At 35.4% G+C, this 19,343-nt stretch overlaps 1 long non-coding RNA gene across 1 annotated transcript in view; it reads left to right on the forward strand.

Annotated features, from left to right (window-relative positions):
- LOC106984282 (uncharacterized) overlaps nt 1–15,601 on the forward strand; it is a 60,076-nt gene extending 44,475 nt beyond the window's left edge. The window contains exons 3-4 of the long non-coding RNA XR_001431665.3: nt 10,089–10,125; nt 11,755–15,601. This is a non-coding gene — a long non-coding RNA (uncharacterized LOC106984282). The remainder of the gene's footprint in view (nt 1–10,088; nt 10,126–11,754) is intronic.
- Nucleotides 15,602–19,343: the final 3,742 nt, after the last annotated feature.

Genomic DNA, 19,343 nt, shown 5'->3' on the forward strand with positions numbered 1-19,343 from the left:
AAAAGCATAGTATAGGAAATGTTAAACCATTAATGCAAAATTTAAATGTACAAATTAAATCGTAAAAGGTGAGGATGGGGGAAATTAAGTAGGAAATATCTGTTAGCTCAGTCTTTAACCATATAAAAAGCCTTGGATATCAATCAAAAGATTGACAAATGAATATTTGCATGTGTTAATTTAAAGTATATATTTGCTCATGTATATGTAATTTTTTTCAATTTCCATATTTTCTAGAAATTTCAGTTAATCAATCAATTAGATTGCAGTTGTGTAAGGGTAAGAGGGTACCTAGTGCATGCAGAAATGATGATAGAGGAAAATAGAAGCAGTTGGGAATAAAATTTAGGTTCCAAGCAGAAGTGGATTTGCCATGTTGTTGATAAGGCCCCAGCTTCAAAAGCCCTGAACTAGAATGAGGCTCTTCCACAGCCCTGTATCTAACTTAGTATTCATGATTTTATTATTTTTTAAGTTTATTTATTTATTTTGAGAGAGAAAGAGGGAGAGCATGAATGGAGAAGGGGCAGAAAGAAAGGGAGAGAATCCCAAGCAGGCTGCACACCATCAGCACAGTGCCAGATGTGGGGCTTAAACTCAGGAACACTGAGATCCTGACCTGAGCCGAAATCAAGAGTCAGACCCTTGTCTGACTGAGCCTCCCAGGCACCCCTTGTATTCATAATTTTAAATTCTTTTTTTCTGAAACAAGGCTCCCAAAATTATATAAGCCTGATGTCCCATAAAGCTTGGATTGGTTCCTGGCTTTAAGTTTTTGGCAGTTTAAGAAAAATGTACTTGATCACACAATACTTAATAATAGGGAAATTTCCAGTTAATCAAGACCAGTAAACATTTCTTCTAGTTGATATGCTCATACAAAAATTTACTATTAAATACTTCATGTAAAGTCACTGAAAAAATAAAATAAAGTTATAGTCCCTTGGAAATCATGTCACAAATGACAATATATCACAGAGATATGGAACATTATTTTACCTACGGTGTTTCTTTATATAAGCAGCAAGGGCATGCTATTAAAGCATATTTCACATACTGTTCTTTTTTCAGGATGGCACAAAGGAACCCTGGAGTCAAGTTTGCTGGAAAGTTTGTTATGGGGTAGGGGGTGAAGAAGAATAATAGCAAACTCAAGAGGTAGGGCAGAAAATAAAATAGAAAGAGATGAGCTAGAAGAACAAACACATTGTGTACAGAAAGGACATTATCCAGTCACAGTAAAGTAGAAAGATGAACTATCTTGTGGAACTGCAAGATTCAACAAGTTGTGTACAATTTTCCATTACCATCATGCATAAAATGAGAGCAATAAAATTAAAGCATTAATAGTTATATGGAAACAAGATTTTCAGTACAGCAAACTGACAAGATGATATGAAGGTAATTGGTCATGAGAATATTTAGCGATTTTAATGGTTGTCTTTAAAAAATTGCTTTACCATAATTAAATTACAAAAAGTAATTGTTTCATTGCAGCATATTCCTATATACCATATTAAAGAAAACAATAACTACTTCAAACAGTATGAATATTATTTCCCAACAATTATTATTCAAGTCAGGATTTCTTCATTGCTGTGTTACTGATGCATTGAGGGTGTCTGACATATACCAGCTTCTCAATAAATATTTTTAGTAAATTAAAAAAGCACTCATGACACTAGAGACATTTAAAATGTAGTTTTGTTATGAAAGGCATAATATGAGTATACATATACTTACTGTACACAGTAATTATTTAAAAAGGACTCTGTGTGTAATAAACTATATATACATAACAAAATCACAACTCTATATTATAAATTTAATATATTACAAATTTTTACCTAGTCATTATAAACATAAGTTTCACTATACAACCAAAAATTCGCTTGGAGAATGCTCACAATAAAAGGTGATTCTGATTGTTTGCATCACTTTACAGAACCATCCAAAGTAGGGGCGCCTGGCTGGCTCAGTCAGTTGAGTGTCTGACTTTGGCTCAGGCCATGATCTCACAGTTCTGACAGCTCGAAGCCTGGAGCCTGCTTCGGATTCTGTGTCTCCCTCTCTCTCTGACTCTCCCCGGCTCACACTGTGTCTTCCTGTCTCTCTCAAAAATAAATAAACACTAAAATAATAATAATGATAATAATAATAATAATAATAATAATAATAATAAAATAACTATCCAAAGAAGCTGATAATCTGGCTTCATTTTCTTGCACAGCAAGTGGAGATATTTAGAATTATTTGCTAGACTCTAGAAAAGCACTAAAATTTGGGACAATTTTTTATAGAATTAACAATCGAGGTATCTAACATTTAAGAGCTTCATCAACAGCTTCAGTTGGGAAACTCTAGAGAACTGTTTCTTAATGATAACTTTCTTTTTCTTTGTACCTTCATACTCCCAAAAAATAGTCTTGAAGGGTAAGGGAACTCAGAAAAGAACTAAAACTAAAACTACTTCAGAAGTGTGTGTAGAAAGCAGAAATGTAATGTCACAGTCATACTCATCTGTCCTGGCAATAATTGGTGTTTATGCTTATTACATGGTAGTGTTTATCTAAACATTCCCTGGCAGAATCAGTTTGTGACCCTCTATTCTGTATTTGAGTCCTTGTCTAGTGCCAGCAGCTTGGAATTCTGCCTTAGACATTGTAGAATAAATTAAAGGAATAAGTTAAAGGTATGGAATAAACTAAAGTAAGTAAGTAAGTAAGTAAGTAAGTAAATAAATAAATAAATAAATAAATAAAAATGAATCAGTGCCGAAATTCAGAGACTTTTAGTTAGGATAATGATTTCCTATTTAAGTTTTTATACAGTAAAGATTTATTTATCAATCCATCTGTTTCTCCTTCAGGCTACAGACAAACTCTAGATATGATCAACAAAGAAAGAGTAGAAAGATAGAAAGTATTCTTTATCATTTGTATATCCCGTTTACTAATTAAAACAATATATCATTATGTATGTTTGAGTGATAAAAACACATTAATAAATTACCACTTGATCAGCCATTTGAACTTTTGAATTTAGTTACCTCATTACTAAATTTACAGTTTGGTAAAGTGATTCTTATGCGCACACCAGTTGATTTACTATAATTTTCTAATTTTGAGTTATGGAGCATGATAAGCTATGCGTTAAGCTATATAAGTAGAACATATTTATTCTTGCCTATACAATAATTAAAACTTTGGGAAATATTTTATGGACATTTTAATTACCATTATTTTAAGGAAATTATAGATGTTTGGGAATAAGAATAAACAATAACAAGAGGATTTTCTATATCTGAGATAAAATGTTTTTGGTTTAAAACAAAGAAGAACTAGAAGTACATCATTCTGTATATTATTGACCATAATTGTTGAATCTTAAAAGGAAAGATCAGGCTCTTAAAGAGAATAATCAGTGAAAGTAAAGTGCTGCTTAGGTGCAAGAAAAAGGCATAAAAGCACAAGAGCAAGTATAGATAGGGCAGGGAGCACACACATTAGAAATAATCTAAGGGCTAAAAGTAGGTACTTTCCTGAAGCAAATACAGAATTAATCAAAAGACTGACATCTAATTATAGGAAAGTCCTGGGATAACAAATATAGAGGCCTAAGAAAAATAAGAAAATTAACATTTAATCTGAAAGGGTTAAACCTGGCCATGATTATCTTAGAAATTGAAATGGAAATTTTCCTCCCTGACTATAATGAATCAGCCCTCAAGTCTGAAGCTGTTCAGGACCAAGGACAAAGACAATTCAATACAGCTACATAGATTTTCTCATCTCACTTGTCTAAGAATCATATATAATCATATAGCTGGAAATGACTTTAGAAATCATCCATCCCAACTCCTTTACTTTACAGATAAGAAAACTGAGGCACAAGGTTATTGGTAACTTTTCGAGTCACTCTATTAATAAGGGGTAAACTTCAGTTTAGAATCTAAGTCTACTTTTATACCTGGTACAGTGTTCTCTGAATCATACAAATATATAGAATCACATGTGCAGAAGATTGTGAGTGCTTGTTTTCATATTAAAAAGTAATTCATAGTTGGCTTTTGTGGATGTATTTGTAGGTGTGCTCTCGCACGCGCGAGCGCATGTGTGTGTGTAGAGGTTAATATTCTAAATGAACGGAGAGACCTTTTTCTGAATACCCCACTCTAATCACAAGTGACTATGTTTCAGACCAAACATCTAATTTTGGTGTGTTCATTTAGAAATGGTCAAAAGAAAGCTGCCCAAATTCAGAATATCTCCTCGGTTTTTCCTTTGGTTAGCAGTATTTTATTTTTATTTTATTTTATTTTATTTTATTTTATTTTATTTTATTAATTTTTTTTATTTTATGTTATTTTAGAGAGAAAGAGCAAGTGGAGGAGGGGGCAGAGAGAGAGAGAGAATCTCAAGCAGTCTCCATGCTCAGCACAGGGACTGACACAGGGCTCAATCCCATGATCCTGGGACCATGACCTGAGCTGAAGTCAAGAGTCAGACCCTCAACTGACTGAGCCACCCAGGGGCCTCTGGTTAGCAGTATTTTAAATAGTTACTTGCTATTGTGTTCTCTTTATTCTGCAATTTTCTTGTTTGATATCTGGGACCTCTTCTATATTTGTCATTTCTGGGTGTTCTATGTTTTTTGCATTGTTGTTAATTTGTAAATAGTTCTGCTGACTTATTTTTTTCTTCTTTTTATCTGAAGGTTTGGTCAAGAAGAGTTAGAATTTATAAATATTAAACTATTTTTGAGATTTTATGAGAAAAAAATCAATGAGGGAAAAGTCTACTTTTAAGCAGAAATGTCAAGAGGAATTAAAGGTTAAGTTCAAGTGATAGTATAAGATCCAGAGGTTTGTTTTATGACCTATGCAGTCATTCAAATAGTAAAACAAATTGGGAATTGAAATATGAATCCTAATTTGGAAACATTTTTTTAAGAAAAACTTTTACCTGCTTAGGTAATATTACAACTACTTGGTATAGTGTAAAGATTATGAACTTTGGAGTCTGAATGAAAATGTTGGCTTGACTCATTCTATAATGTTCAGAATATTTCTTAGCTTCCCTCAGTCTCAGTTTCTCTTTTTGAAAAATAAAAATATACTTTTGGATAGCATTAAATCACACATGTAGGCATGTTAATTCTCCCTGATGCAGACCCCTAAATAGCTGAAGAAATCTTATGTATGATCCAGAGTTAACTATTATGAATCTGCCCAGCTCCTGCCATTGTGATAAACTCCAAGAGCCAGGGGATTAAGTCTTATTTTAGACATAGACTCCCCCCCCCAAAAGGAATCTGGTAGAATCTTAGGGGGTTTTAGACTTTCTTTTGCCCTAAATAAGAATTTGTGCCTTTTTCTCTGTGGATCTCTAATTTTTTTATTCTTCAGCCCTTGCTATCTCATCATACCTTCCTGTGGGTTTTTGGAAGGGATTTAGCTGTTGAAATATACCTGACTATTGACAAAGAAGCTTTCCTTCATTTTATACAGGGTACCATTTCTGTTTCTACATGTCAAGCTATTACTGACTGATAGTAAAGAGACACTGTGGAAGTCACACACAGTTCACATACATTCCATAGATTATAATAAAGTTAAATAAACATTAAAATTTTAAAAAATACGCATCGTTTTCTTAATGAAGAGGTTCTGGGAAAATCAAGCAGAAACCTTTAATAAGAAAAAGATACAAATATATATTATATGTCCATAAATACTAATATTTGCTTCTGTGTACTTTACTCACATATCAATTATTATATTGAAACAATTTGAGACAAAAACTTTTGTGATTTCCCTTGATTATAGATTGCATACGTACATAAACTCATTAGAATTTCCCCATAGATCTCAGTTCTCTTCTTGAACTTCACAGGTATAATTGTTGAAAAGTTTGTTTGTTTGTTTTTTTCTTATATTCAGCCAAAATCTGTTTCCCAGAACCTCAACTCACTGATAATTTTGACAGTCACTAAGTCCTGGGAGTCAATAAAAATGGGGACACATTTTATCTTCTCTGGAAATACAGACAATCTAGCTGATAGTTTTGTGCTTTAGTTCCCTTTTCTGTAAAATGGCAATAGCAGCATATATATTATGCTGATCGTGAAATGTAGTAATGATATTCTACATGTCAGTTCATTCCATCCACTCCTCTTTTTTCCCTGCCTCAGAAAGTATCTCCTATTGTTGAAGATGGAAATGGCTGAAACAATTAATAAACAAAATGTCAGTATGTAATTAAGCATTAAATTGCTGCTGTATTTAAAATATACATATTAATTTGTGGGACATATAATATGCATGTTGTGGATTTAACTTAGAAATCAATACTTTTGTTGTTGTTGTTTACTTATTTATTTTGAGAGAGACAGAGTGCAAGCAGGGGAGGGGCAGAGAGAGGGGAAGGCAAAGAGAATCCCAAGCACTGTCAGTCCAGAGCCTGATGTGGGGCTCAAAACCACAAACTGTGAGATCATGACCTGAGCTGAAACCAAGAGTTGGCCTCTTAACTGACTGAGCCACCCAGGTGCTCCAGAACTCAATACTTTTTAAAAATGTAATTATGTTCCTCTGTGATACTTGGATGTTCTTCTGTGTTTTTTCTTTTTTCTTTTCTTTCTTTCTCTGTCTATGCACGTGTCTTTTAACTACTTCTCTCTCTCTTCTCTATATCCAATCAATGACCCAATCATATTGATTATATCCCAGTGTTGTTACACGTTTGAGCCCCTATTTTCTCTTCTAGTTGTTGCTCTAGTCCAGACCCTTGTTAACCCTTTCCTGAACTATAGCATTCTATTCCCAACTGGTCTATTTGGCACGAGTTACATCCTTCTTCAGTTCATCCTATAGATTCTAGCTGGTTTAATTTTCCTGAGCAAAATTCCGACCAAGATATTGCATTGCTCAAATACTCTCAATGTTTCATATTTTTTTCATGTTCTTGAATGAAGTTCAAGTACCTTTTCTTGGAAATTAATATTATCTAGATAAAGCTTCACTCTGACTTACTCCTGTTTTACACTTTCTTCACTACCCTGCTTAACAAACCCTAAGGCCCTGCCAAATTTGATATTTGCTCCTTTCCTTTTGCACTTTATAACTCTTGCCTTTGAGCAATGGTTACCTATCATCTCATATTGTCCTTCCCTCTTTCTATACTTTTTACCATCTTTAAATGCTTACACCAGATATTACCTAAATACCCCTCTCTTATTTGTGCTCCTACAGCTCACCGTGACCATTTTAGAACACTCATAATCTTTTGACCTGTTTGCATGAACATGTTTACTCTCCCCAGCTGTATTATAAACTGCTTGAAAGTTGTCTTTATGTAAGGCACGTAAGTTAGAGTTTTAAACCTGTAGATGACAAAAATATTGCTTTTGAAGTCTCCAGAGTCACTGCGATTTGGAACAGCAGAGTTTGTTTCATAAGGAAGTACAGTCTTTGAGTTGGACAGCAGGGAATTTAAGGGAAGACTTTTCCCAACAGAAGTTTGTATAATGGAAGGCAATTACCCTGAGTAAAGACTTGTGTTGAGGGTAAAGTTGGAAATAAGTCCAAGTACTTATAAAGGAGTCTCATCATAGAGATCTTGAAAAACAGAAGAGTTTAAAAAGGCAAACGATGGTAAAATAAAATATTATATCAGGAGTCAGGAGACCGGTCACAATTTAACTTCTGATAGGTTAAGACTTTAATAATGATTTTTATGCACCTCAGTTGCTAGTGTGTGAAATTAATAGATAAGATTCAATAGTTTCTAGTCTCTTCTAGCTATAAAATTTAAATTTCTTTAGCCTATAAAGAAATAATGGGCTACATTATGTTTTTGGGCAATTAGTGGCATATAAAAGCAGTAGTTAAGGAAGATAGGAAAAAGATCAATGAAGATTAAAAAAAAACTTTATAAATATAATATTTTAGCTACTTTATTCTATATAAGTAAAAATATTTAATAACTTTGGAGACATCTGTAATCATATACATAATGTGTTACAAGTTAGTGAGTGTATATCCTAATTTTTGTCAGTTTACCATTTACTAGTTGAATGTTCAAAATCCTTAATTTAGAACCATAATAGTCTGAAGGGGTCACAACTGTTATGCAGACCAACACTCAAATTATCCCAGACAAATGAGGTTCTATCTTTGATTTTAAATACCTCAAGGCAAATGGCACAGTCTTTTCCTGGCTCAAATAGATCCAATTACCTCTAATGACCCCGTTACAGTTTATTGAGTGTCTGTGATCCAGGTGCTTTTGCTGAAGCCTAGAGTAAAATTTTATATCATTTTGTGAAACTCCTGGACAAAATGAATAAAAATTACTGAGACCTTTTCTTACAAAACCATTTTTTTAAATGTGAATATTATTGAGAACCTACTGTGTGAAAGAGATGTGCTAGGCCCCACAGAGAAGCCAAAGATGAGTAAGCCTTTGATCTGAGGGAGCTTGTAGTTTGCTAAGATGCAGGAAATATGCAAAATAGAGCTTCTGAAGGACTGACAGGTGGCATTCAGTAAATGACAAGTCAAATAATGCAGAAGTTAGACTATGGTGTGTACTACCAGAGAAATACAAAAAGCAATGGGAACTCGGTATCCTAGATTATATATGGAGAGAGAGGAAGACACAGAATCTGAAGCAGACTCCAGGCTCTGAGCTGTCAGTACAGACCCCAACACGGGGCTCAAACCCACGAACATGAGATCATGACCTCACCCCCAGTTGGACACTTAACCAAGTGAGCCACCCAGGTGCCCTAATGTTTGTTTTTACAAGTCACAGATTTTTGGGATGCTTGTTATCTAGCATAATTGTAGCCATCTTTGACCAATACATGCATTATTTTGTAATATTTTGATAGCTATGTTTCCTAAATAATGGTAAAATATAAATGGGGTGTTAGGAACAGGAGATTTGTTGTAATAAGTTAAGTGTTGATTAAATGTCTCAAAATAAATATATCTCAATAAAGGTAATAAGATTTTAGTAACTAAAAATATAATCTTCTCTAGAAACCATTTTATTCTCATTGGACCCACAAGAAAGTTGAATCTGAAAAAGAGATTAGGATACACAGTATTTATATAGGAAAACTGTAAATCATTTGAAAGTTTCTGCTTTTCAAACTAACATTTATACATGTCCCCTTCTTAAATTAAAGCACAGCATGAAAAATTGCTTGTAGGGGCCCCTGGGTGGCTCAGTCAGTTGTGCATCTGACTCTGGCTCAGGTCATGATCTCATGGTTTGTGAGTTCAAGCCCCACATCAGGCTCTGTGCTAACAGCTCAGAGCCTGGAGCCTGCTTCGGAATCTGTGTCTCCCTCTCTCTCTGCTCCTCCCCCACTTGTGCTCTATCTCTCTCTGCCTCTCAAAAATAAATAAATGTAAAAATAAAAAAAAAATTCCTTGTATATTTATACCATTCATCACTTGTGCATTTTAATCCCTTTGTAATTTAGTTACGAGGGATCATGTTGCAAGGCATAAATTGCCTTTGTTCTGATGGGGACTTATTTGGAATAAGTGGCCAAAAGATGTAACTATATATTAAAGTTTTGTAACTTTTAAACTATGTATAGATAGGGGCCCATGGGTGGCTCAGTTGGTTAAGTGCCCAACACTTGATTTCAGCTCAAGTCATGATCTCACAGTTCATGAGATTGATCCCTGTTTTGGGCTCTGCACTGACAGCATGGAGCCTGCTTGGGATTCTCTCTCTCCCTCTCCCTCTCCCTCTGCTTCTCTCTGGCTCACTCTGGCTTCACTCTGTCTCTCAAAATAAATGAATAAACTTAAAAAAAAACTATGTACAAATACTTGGCAAGAAAAAGTTGCAATGTCATATAAGGATATACTTAGGAATTATAGACCCAACTGAATAAATTCCTCAATTCTAATGGATGGCCTATGCAATTCAAATAAGCTCATCTAATTTTTTTAGCATGAGTATGTGTGTATATATATATATATATATATATATATATATATATATATACATATATATATATGAATATAAAGTTGTGTAATTATAGAGTGAATATTTCCATTTCAGATGTCAAAGACATCCTGTCAAAAGCCAAGAACTATGAGTAAGTGGATGAAAATACTTTGCTTCATAAACAAGTTGGCCTATTTTTTTTATCCTACTTCTTTAAAGAGACAATTTCCTTTTATAGGTAAGATAGTAATTGTTGAATAATTAAAATATATTTCACAATAAGTCAGGAAGACATAAAGGACATCAGGACCATTTTGTTTCAACAAGACTAAAACCGTTTTCTACATATTTGTCTATCAATATGTAAAAAACTCATTAAGTAGATGTTTTATTATTATGCATCTCTAATTCAAATTTCTCAGTTGCAGGAAGAAAACCTTTTTGAAAATATTTTGAATAGTTCCTTAGCGAAAGATTTTTGTCTACTAAGATTTCCACTTTAAAGTTGAGGTTATGATGTAGAACTGATTTAATATAGGTTATATTTAGTTAGTTGGTTAATTCCTGGATGTAAAAAGAAATAATTATAGCATACATAGTTTTCTTGGATTTGAAACATCATAGTTACTTGGGCTTTGTTTTTTTTGTTTCCTTGCAAAATCATAATAAGCTACCTCTATCCATCTTCCAATTAAGTACAAATATCTATGTAGTTTTGTAATTAGTTATACATATTTTTTAAATAAATCTTTCAGCACCTAAAACAACATAATTAGGGACAAAGAATATCAACTTAACTAATGAACATAGAGTTGAAAAATAGAATTCTGAAAAATTAAATGAACTCTTGCTTTGCATGTCAGTGAAAACCTTTGTTATTTTCTGGCAGGTATCTAGATAGACAGAAGCTTTCCCATGTATTGACAGAACTGTGCAAAACCCAATTAGTTCTTTAGCTTTACCAACATCTGTTCTTTCCTGAGAAATTATTCCAAATAATTCTTAAGCAGAAAGTTATTCACATTATAAAAAGTTCAAGAATACTTTAGCTTAGTTTTATTTTGGGCTTTGTAAAGGCAGACAGAAACTGTCACAGACACCAGCTTTAGATAAAATCTACAGTACATTAAGCCTGGTGCTTCACCCACATTATAAAGACCAATAGCCAAGCTAATGGAGAGAAACTGCATGTACAAAAAGTCAGAAGAAGAAAATAGATGAGAAATAAAATGTCAGAAGTGTATGAACATGTGTACATTTCAGATTGCATGTAAATCTAGCATTTAATTTATATAGTTGCTGCATTGTGCTGTATTGTTTCAAGTGTAATAATCATCTTCTTGACTATGATGTAAACTCCTTGAAGCAGGCCTTGTGTTTATAGTCCCTTTGTAGTCCTTAAAAGAGCTAAGCCTAATGCTGAACAACCATTAAATTATTATTGATAAATTGATTAAGATCATAATTCAAATTTGATAGGACAATGCAGTGTTAGATTGTTAATTGCAAACTGCACAACTGTTAGGAATTCAAGTTGAATTGACACGAATAGCTTTAGGTTACCCCGACATTGTTTATTTATTTCTAATTTTAAGATTGCTCTAACTTTATGGCTAATGACTAAAATTTATAAAACAGTTTTCACTGTAGTTAAAAAATATTTCCCATGTAAATGTGGTCTGTGTACTTCTTTTTTATTATATTTTATTTTTCCTTTGGTTTTGTGCAAAAAGAAAAGATACATTATATGCTCTTTAAGCATTGCTTTCCTCCCTTTCAGACACACATTAAATCTGATGAAGTGAGAAGACTCCCATTTTGATAATCCTCTTATCTTCACTCTCCAACTAAAGTTAAGGAAGAAAGAACTATTGGCATTCAATAAAGAATGATGGGAACCCCCGCTTTCACTTGCTCTGACCCCACATAGGAAGAGAAGTAAGTCAAAGAAAGTCATAATGACACATAGTTTTCATTACTATGTGATATTTCAAAGTTAAAGGAGAGAGGTAATACAGAGGGTATACTCTCTCTTAGACTCATATCTTTTCACAAGGTTCCCAACCAGGATATGATTATAGAAGGACTATCCTCTCTTCTAGGGACCACATTGTATTCGTAGGAAAATTCTAGTAGACGTTGACATTGTGATTCTGTGTATTTAAGTGTTGTAGCTTTGTTTTAGGCATAAGTAATTGAATCTGGCTGTAACCCAGCCTGTATCAGATTACTTCACTGGAGTTGAGTGGGTTTAGAACTCACCTCTCCTCTCTTTGGGTCCTATGGTGGGAGCTGCACACTCTTGTTGAGACAAAGAAGATGACCTAAGATATGTTTCTAAGTTGTGAGTTATTTTTACACAACCTTGTGATAAGGAGTATGATCTTTACAAAAGGAGCAATGGTCTTTATTAAATAGGTTGTCTAAGAGTATTACTGGAGAAGGGTGTCTTTGGTGACTGTATTGTTGGTTATATCTGACTCTAATTCACGGGATATTGCTTTGAGAAAACTATTGCTAATAGTCCCTAGACTATCAGTGACATTTCCTGTGTTATTAATCATAGAAAAGCTGCCATAATTTCAATGTACACATCTTCCTTGACTTATGATAGGGTTATGTCCTGATAAAACCCTGATAAATGTTGTAAGTTGAAAATATCATTAGTTGAAAATGCATTTAATATACCTAACCTACTGAACAGCATAGCTTAGCCTAGTCTTTTGAATGTGCTCAGAACACTTACATTAGCCTGCAGTTGGGCAAAATCATCTAATGCAACGCCTATTTTATAATTAAATGTTGAGTATTTCATGTAATTTATTGGATGTTGTGTTGAAAGTGAAAAACAGAATAGTTGTGTGGGTGCAGCATGGTTGTAAATGTATCAGTTGTTTACCCTCATGATCCCATGGCTGACAGAGCTCCGACTCACTGCCATTGCCGAGCATCACTAGAAAGGATTGGACTGCATGTTACTAGCCTGGGAAAAGATCAAAATTCAAAATAAAGTTTCTACTAAATGTGTATCACTTTCACACTATCATAAAGCTGAAAAATCATAAGTCAAACCATTGTAAGTTGGGGACCATCTGTACAGTAAGTGGCATATAACTAACATTCTTGTTTATATGTGAATTTCACATGTTTTATCTTTTGGCTTATTGGACATAGGTCAGTGAAAAGTAAGCATTGTTAGCACTAGGGAGTTTTCCACATGTTATGTCTTTAAACTCAATGAATCACTGTAACATCCAAACTGGCATTGTACTATTTATACTGTCTAATCAGGAATATAATTTCACAACATCGAATTTGCAGCACAACCCTAGCATTGCAATTTAGCACACATTTTGTTAATGTGCTTTGTATCCCATTAAAGTCTCATCTTCACAGCCCAGTGCCATATGTTACCGGGTCTAGAGTAAACCTCTTAAGTAAGAGGAAATAAATGGGAGTAAAATTACAATGTGACATATGCTATTGGTTACCTACCAACAACCAGTCCTCTCTTCTTCCCTGATCAAACCCCAATTTTGTTCAAGTTTGGGAAAAATGTGCTCAGGAAAGATGAGTTCACTTCTAGCTCAGGTATGAAATATGAAGGATATCGCCATAGTATCATTCCCCTTTCAACCAGAGATTCATTTGGAATTTGTATGTAACTGAGTTTTGGCCAAGAGGACATGAAAAAAAGTCTGTTGCAAGGCTTCTGGAAAAAGTATTTTTCCTGATAAAGAAATACGCGTTAAGGAGAAAACTCCTCAGTTCCCTTTCCTTTCCAGCCTTTGGATGTTGTTATGAGGATTTAATGCATAGAGTTACTGCTGCCTAAGGGGTTGGGGATGAGGAAGTTTGTGACAGGCAGTGCAAGGCAAGGTTACTTGCCAGAGGTTAGAACGAGCTTAGGTACTTTAAGGCATTGTTAGGCTGCTGAGCCAATGCTTAGATCTGTTTCTCGCTGGACTTCCTCCTGAATGTCATAATAAATGTCCTTATTGTTTAAACCACATTTAGTAGGGTCTTCTGTTACTTACAGACAAAAGCATTCCAGCTGATAAAAGAAGTTAGTTAAAAGAATGCAGTTCGTACCATTGTGGTTGCTTTTCTCACAGGCAAAGGTAAGGCAAAGAGAAGAGCATTTCTGGTTTACTAATGAGCTTTTTGTAGATCTGGTAGTTTACAGCTTGAAATGTATTCCCCCCACAGAAAATGTTATAAATGGTGTCCAGGTTCCCAAGGTAAACCCATAAGGCCTATTTAATCCAATAATACCACAAAATCTGTATGGTCTAGGAGAATTGAATCACCTTGAAAAACAATGTTTCCTTTGGGATGAAAATGTATTCAAGAAAAAAAAAATGAATTCAGAGATCCAGCTTGGCAAACAGAAAATAATTACCCCAACATTAACAAAACTGAGGACTTCTCTTCGTTATGGATAGAGTAGTGGGAAGATTTATTAACCCATATCCCAAAAGGCAGTGGTAATACCTGTTGCCTGAGAGTCAGCCTGAGAGGGGTCAAAGGAGCAGCATAGAAGCTTGGCAAGTGGGAGGGCTAAATGTTTTCTTTCCCCTCTACCTCTAGTTTCAGGAATTTACCTGCCTGTTTCAATTGCTACGCTACTATTTCTAATAAAACAATTGTCTTCCTTTCTTCTCCCTGGAGAGAAAAGTTATCCATAACTTGTGGCATACTCGGGCAGAATTAAGAGTGTTATATTAATATTGTTGCTTACCTGGTTCTGTTCACTCTGAACTGCTGGTTCTAGATGCAGAACTAGATGCAGTTCACTCTAGAACTGCTGGTTCTAGGTGCAGCCTCCCAAAGGCTAATTGTAAGATATTGTCTACTACCTAAGGTATCTCTATATGAGTAAAGCTATGGGGGAGGGTATTTAACTTGGGATCAAGTGGCAAGACATTCTACCAATATTAAGTTGTGTTCTGTTTAAACCAGTGAATGGGGAAGATGTGAGAAGTCTGTTGCTTGCTTCTCCCTAAAACTCAAGAAGTTTGCCAGATTTTGTGTTCTGAGTTCTGAACTCCTTGCTTGTGGAATTCTTGACCACTTTCATGTGGCAGGTCCAAGAACTGAAGGGTGATCAGGACTCCAAAAGACAATTTCCACCCTGTCTTTGTTGGTTTGTGTTCTCTTTAAGCCTAAACTTGTAGAGAAGAAGGCAGACAAACTGGGGAGGAGATAGGCTTTCCAGGAGTTTTCTCAGAGCTTAGAACATAAATGAGGATATAGAGGCCTTTCGTTGAATTACAGAAATCTGAGACGTGTTCCCACCCTGAACCCTTGAGATGTGTCCAGATCTTTGATGGGCAGTACAAGGATGGGGGGAGGGATTAGTTCTTGTGATAGGCAATAAAAATAATTATAATAAGAATATATCCAGTCAATCACATATGAATTAAATATGAAAGGTGATGTGTCTGATATGTCTCTGAGGATTTCTCTGCTTTTTCCAATTTTCACCGAGTTCTGTGAATATGAGCATGATTTCTAGTATACCACACTTAAAATCTCCTTTATGCATAACCCAATATCATATGGGTTTCTTATGCACACAACTCCTTCGAGGATTGCTAGAGATTTTTAACTGATAATAACCACAAGAAGTAGGAAGTAGGGATTAGGAAAATGGTTCCTTTTTTACTATTTTAATATTAGTTTCCTTTACTTAGACCTTCACTTCTATTCTCCATGTCTCAGTCTGTTCAGGCTGCTGTGACATAAGTACCATAGATTGGGTGTCTTATAAACAACCAAAATATATTTCTCACAGTTCTGGAGACTGCAAGTCTGAGATCACAGTGCCACCATGGTCAGGTCCTGGTGACAGCACTCTTCTGGGTTGCAAACTGCCAACTTCTTGTTGCACTTTTACATGATGAAGAATAGAGAGAGGAAAAAAAATGATCCCATGATTCTTATAAGGGTACTAATCCTATAAGGGTTCTACTGTCATGACCTCACTTAATCTTTATTACCTCCCAAAGGCTTCACCTCCTAATACCATCACATTGGAGAGTGGAGTTTCAACACATGAATTTTGAAGGGACACAAACACTCAGTATATAATACCTTTAACTCTAGGAGCTGTTAAAGAAAGAAACATGAATTTGTTCTGTGGAGTTTTGAGAACTGATAAAAAAAGATCAGTCTTACTCTTATATCTTACAGAATTATGTTTTATACAGTAAACTCAAGAAATACATTCTCACGAAAAACATGTGAGAAAATATTAGTCTGGGTAAAGTTCCCCAGTGAGGCTTCTCCAGGATCCATTTTTCTCATGGGAAATATATTTGTATCCCAGCAAGGGTCATCTGCCTGTCTATGGTGGAGCCTGGCAGGCTGGGGAAGTCCTCAGTGGGGTTTACCAAGTATAATAGTAAAATAATAGTCTATTGCTGTATAACAAATTACTTCAAACTTAGTGACTTAAAACAAACATATTTCTTATTTCACAGTTTTTGTGGGTCAGGAGTCTGGACAAGGCTTAATGGGTCCTCTGCTTAGCGGTTCATAAAGCTGCAAAGTGCCCATTGGGCTATGTTTTCATTTGGAGAAAAACCCACTTTGAAGTTCATTTAGTTTGTTGGCAGAATTGATTTGCTTGTAGCTATATGACAGAGGCTGGCTTTGCTGGGTGTCATCTGGAGGCCACCACAGGTCCTAAAGGATGGTTGGAATCCCTACAGGCTACCCCCAGTTCTTGGTCACATATACTTCCTCAACATGACTGCTTACGTCATCAAGCCATCAGTGAGATTTCCCCGTCTCTCTGATCTGCTTAAATGGAGTTTTGTGTAATGTAATATAATCATGAGAGTGATATCCTATCACCTGTCCAAAGTTCTTTGGCTAGAAGCACATCACAAGTCCCACCCTCACTCAAAGATGAGGATTTACATAAAGGCATGGACACAAGGAGACATTAGGTGGTGGAGATTATTGGAGGGTCATCCTAGTATCTGTCCACCACACCAGGTTTCTTAAACCCTAACCATATCCTAGAACTCTAAACAATAGCATTATATGACTGTAAAAATTATTTTTAGCACATCTCCTGGATCTGGATTCTGGGCTCAATTTCTTACTATGTCATTAGCATCATCTTGTACCGTCATATTTCAACAATATAATCCTGAGCAGTCTGTACACAAATACAAACTATGCCAGGAAGACATGGGACATGCAAGGCTTTGCCAGGCCCACAAATCAGCCCCGCTTCTGAAAGCCAGGTAGAGAGGGAATACCAGAAGGGTCCAATCAGTTCATTGCACTTTTCCCACTATAGAGTTACTATTGAATATGATTGGTTCTCTAGTGATGGCTTATTAGATGGTTTAGATCTTTGTGCAAACTATGCTCTTGTTCCATATTTGAGCCCAAAGTTCATAGCTTTCAGTCACTATTTCTACAGTCATAACAGCCAGGACAGTTGTAGCCTTGCCTCTTTAAGGAATCCTGCTGATCCCAGATCAAACATATTTTTCTCTTCCCTCCCAGTGAATTTCCCTTAGGGGCTTGGGGTGTCAGTGGCTTTCAGAATTTAGTCAGGGTGACCTCCCTCCATTAAATAGTTTTCCTTACTTTCTAGCCTCAGGGAGAAGTGGTTCAAATTTCCCCTCCTTCGTTCACCAAGAGTTCCTTATGTAAATTGGTGCACCCACTTCTGAGGCTCTGATTACCAAGAGTTAGGTGCAGCCCTGCTAAATCTAACAGATTTGTTCAGTTAGGAATGACTGTGCCTTACATTTGTATAACTGCATAACTACGCAGAATAGAGAAGAATGGCTTTAGGATGACTTTTTTACCTCTGCCTAAACAGAGAAGCAGCTGGTACTATGCTCAGTAAAACAAATTAAAGCTCTGCCTCACCAGGCATTCCAGGCACCCCATTATGCTGGTATTTTATTATACACATCTTCAAAGCAGTATTTAAGTACTGAGTCTTTATCAATTGAGTTCTATGGGAAGTTTTACTCTTCTCCATTATGCTGCCAAATGCTGACGAGATGTGACAATTCTCTGTCATTCCATCTCCAGAAATATTTGTCTGTTTTCTTTATGCATGTTGTGGCTATAGGACAAGTGTTCTAAGTTCCTTTTGTTGGGGAAAGTCCCAACTGGAAATACCTGCCCCATAGGGCAGAAACAAGGAGGCCATGGCATTTCTTATGTAGCATGTTAAACAGCCATCCCAGGTGTTACAGTTTATTTTTTTCACATGGTACAGTATCATGTGGATTATACAAGCACATGAAACTTGAGATTTCTCTAGAGCATTTATGGCTAGGTATAAAGAAGTAAAAAGTGGACGTTAGGTATATGCTTTTCTCTGGTCTTTGCTATTTGTACTTTGCTTTCTACTTATGCCTCTCCCTGAAAAACCATATGCACCTAAATTTAAGATTTACGTTTTCTCTATTTAAATCTATGAACATATGAATCCTGTGATAACTTTTGAGTACTGAAGTTAAATGAGTTAATATTTCAGAATTAATCTCGGCTAATAACTTCCTGAAAATTTCATTAAAGAAGAGGCAAAGACCCAGTATCTTGAAGTGAAAAAAAAAAAAAAAAAGATAGAAAAGTAGGACAACTGTCTGAGTTTGGGATGCCATCCCTTTCCTTGTAAGAACTGTACACTAGAACTGAGTGACTGGGGTGTATCGAATGGACACAGTTGTTAATTGTGGTCTTCCTAGCTATTGTTAACTATCCTATTATTGGCTGAACTTGGGCATAAGAGATAGTCACAGGAAGCATTAATTGAGTGGAGCAGATATTTTAAACTGCTACATTTTGAAGTGATTAGTTACACAGCTGTAGATAGATAATATAGGCCTCTTACATAGTACTATCAGGAGAGCCTCTCTAAAGAGATGATATTTGATATGACCTGAACAAAGAGTAAGAGGCTATTTGATACTTAGGATGTTAAGTGTTCCAGGCAGAAACAATAGCAGATACTGACCTTAAGGGAGGGGAGAACTTGAATTTTCAAGGGACAGAAGAAAGGTGAGTGTGTGCAGAGCATTATGAGTGCGATTAAAGGAGGATGAAGTAGGGAGAGATAAGTAGAAGCCAAATTCTTTAAAATATTGTAGGTCCCGGTAAGGAATTTCGATTTTTTCCTAAGTGCAGTAGCAGCTATTAAAACGTTTTAGTCATATGAGTGGGGTGACATTAGAGTGGAAGGTAAAGGAGTTGAGACTTCTTGATATACTTGATCAAGAAGTTTTGTTGTGACAGAGGAAATGATCTAGGGTCAAGTGATATTTTTTTTTTACAAATAGGTACAACTAAGACTTGTTTGCATGCTGATGGAAATGGTTTTAGAGTGAG

Source organism: Acinonyx jubatus, chromosome C2, assembly GCF_027475565.1.
Source record: "Acinonyx jubatus isolate Ajub_Pintada_27869175 chromosome C2, VMU_Ajub_asm_v1.0, whole genome shotgun sequence".
NCBI classification, from domain to species: Eukaryota; Metazoa; Chordata; class Mammalia; order Carnivora; family Felidae; genus Acinonyx; species Acinonyx jubatus.